Below are 2870 nucleotides of genomic sequence, written 5' to 3' on the forward strand. Positions count from 1 at the left end.
TTCAGACATCTATTTCCCATTTGCATCAACTTTACAATTTATTGTTTGAATTAGGTAATAAGATATCATTAAGACATTTACATTATTGTGGAATGAAAGTTGAACATTTTATGATCAAGATATTAATTTCATTTTTAGTTTTCTGTGATTGTAAACTGTTGTATAATAAAAAAAAAGCTATTAGTATCCCTCTTCATGCTTTTGAGAGATTCAACCCCAAGTCATTGCTCTTCATGTTGACCAATGTTTCTTTATCAACTTTATAATCAATCACTATAAATAATGCGTGACTTAGCTGTTGCATCCCTTCTTTTTTAATAGAGATATGGTGGGAAGAGGCATGTTTGGAAGGTGACTCTTACTGCTTATTTCTAATAGGAAATCAACAACTAGCCGCTATGTGTAACATTTGGGAAAATTTAATCTTGATTTATTAACCTAATGAGGGTGATAAGTGAATTAATAAGGTGTGCGGCCAGAGGGGTTCAATTGGTGCAATTATTGTGGCAATTTTAGCCCTAGAAGTGGATACGGATCTATGGTGGGCCACTCGGATGAGGAAAGAGGAAGAAAAAGAAAAGAAGATTTATTTTTGGTGCCACAAGTCACGATGCGTGGTCAGTCTGCCGCAGTGTGAGAGCAGATTTGAATGCAATGGCCTCCTTTGTGGCACGCGCTATGGCAGACGGCAATGTGCTCCGCAACGCACGGCCAAAAATATGATATATCAGATTCATATTAGCGCGAGAAAAACAGAAAGAGGAAGAGAAAAATAAAGGAGCTCGACTTTGGCTCTACTAGGGCTTATTATTGGAGCATATTGGTGATAGATTGAAACTTTCAAATACCCAAGGTAAGTAATCTAAGCCTTATTCTTCCTCTCTCCCTCATTTACGATGATTTATGGTTGGGTTTGAGTTGAAAGTTGAAATTCGGTTCACAGGGGTATGGGTCTAATTTCATTAGTTAAAATGAGTGTAATGGGAGTGGTTTGTAATAGATAAACCCTACATTGATGGTTTTATTAAGCGTTTGTTGGGTAGAGCCATTAATACCCGAAAATCCACATAAATGTGGTAGTTAAGAGAGGTTTATGTCCATTAATAACGGTTTGAAGTGTTATTAATGATAATGTGTACTAATGAAATCTAATGAATCCATTGGATATGAATGGGTAGAGATTTATGGGATGGATAGAATAGAGAAAAAGTGGAATCAATGTTGATAATTCCCTAAGAGTGGGATTGTGATAATATTCTTGCTTATGATTGTAGCGTGAATCATTTGGCACCATTTGAGCTTGTTGAAGCTTTGGAAGTTGTTATTGTGAGCGGTAAACCTTTGATTTCTCAAAGGTTCAGGCAACTGGAGGAAATTTAATCTTTATAGTTGAATATTAATTGTGTTTGTAAAATGTAATTTATGATTTAAATTTATGATGCATATTGGTAATGTGTTTGACTTGCGAAATGGTTTAAAAAAAAAACCTTGATTATGCCACCTACTTGTGATTTATAAATTTAGTTGTGGCATGTTGATGTGAAAGCAAATAATTGTGTGGTGTAATGTGTTGATGATGTGGAGTATATCAGTGAGTATGTTGGAATATTTGTCATGAATGAATCCTTGAAATATATACAATGTGAAAAATGTGCAGAGCATGATCATTGGTGGGAGTTTTCCTAAGGAGAGGAGTAGATTGATTTAGATCCACGTGGTATTGGCAGTGACCATTGGAATCGAAAATTGGCCTTCGCACTAACCGTTGGAATCGGGAGGTAGCCCTTGTCCCATGGTTGATTCAGGACTGTCCCACTTATTTTACAAGGAACTCGAACCTAGCTAGTCTCCACCGGTTCATGAAGAGGCTAGATTAGAGGTACAACACCCCATAGTTGTTAGCATTGGGGGAAACTAGATTACATAAATGAGTGAGTTAACCCTGGCCTGGTAGCTCCTCATAAGTGGAAGGTTGGGTTAATCCGTGAAGGACGTAGCTGCGTGATAGCTACCGGTTTTGTGTTAGAGGTAACAAGAGGGTATAAGGGTGGCATATGATCATGCATATAAGACTGGCTATATGGTTGTTAGTTTTATGGTCTGACATATGTTAGGGGTGCATGGTTGTTATTATTACAACCCCGTGTTGTGCCTTGTGAAATATTATGATATTGTGTGTTGTGGGCCCGATCACATGGTTGCTAGTTTTGTGAACTATGGCCAAATGTTTATATGTGGTATTTGTGTATTTGCCTAATTAAATCTATTTACAATTGATATACAACTATATAGGTTAGGTAAAACTTGGTTACTAAATGGTTGTACTCACCCCTCAATTCTTAATATTTGTAGGACCTTGCTCATCGAATCCGAGTCAGGAAAAACATACAGAGGCCTAAGATTGTGAAGTAATCCTCTATATGCCTCTTTTTAGTTGTTCCATGTGTATTTGGTAATATAATTGCCAATTAGGATCACATACTAATGTTTTTATAGTACTTGCATTATTTTGTGCAAATGGTGTATTTTGTGCTATGGGTTAGTGAGTTTTAGTTATAAACCCGTGGATAGGGCCAAAATACTTGTGCAAGTAAAAATATATGTATTTTGAAAGATTTAGAATGAAATTGGCGGTTTTGTGCAATGTTTTCCTCCCCCTTGGTATTTGTGAAAATAGGGGTTGAGTGGTTATTTTGCAATATAAGTGTTTTTGATTGTGTGTGGTGCATTGCACGGGTCTGCATGAGTCCATTGGGTATAGTCGTATGGTTGGTGTAGGCTATTGGTATGTGTGGTTGAGTAGGGACACTCCATTTGTGAAATTTTGTGAAAAAGTGATCAAAATGGGTTTTGGTGTCTAACTTTTTATA

The 2870-nt window shown here is 36.7% G+C and overlaps 1 long non-coding RNA gene across 2 annotated transcripts; it reads left to right on the top strand.

The window, feature by feature from the left end:
• Positions 1-645: 645 nt before the first annotated feature.
• On the top strand, positions 646-2627 carry LOC129319039 (uncharacterized). 2 transcript variants are annotated; one of them, XR_008595398.1, is made up of 2 exons: positions 646-853; positions 1275-2627. It is a non-coding gene; the product is annotated as an uncharacterized LOC129319039 (long non-coding RNA). The 2 variants fall into 2 exon arrangements; XR_008595399.1 differs by having other exon boundaries at positions 1658-2627.
• The last annotated feature ends 243 nt before the right edge of the window (positions 2628-2870 follow it).

Source organism: Prosopis cineraria, unplaced genomic scaffold (genome assembly GCF_029017545.1).
Source record: "Prosopis cineraria cultivar Desert tree isolate PC_DT_omini unplaced genomic scaffold, ASM2901754v1 PC8, whole genome shotgun sequence".
NCBI classification, from domain to species: domain Eukaryota; kingdom Viridiplantae; phylum Streptophyta; class Magnoliopsida; order Fabales; family Fabaceae; genus Prosopis; species Prosopis cineraria.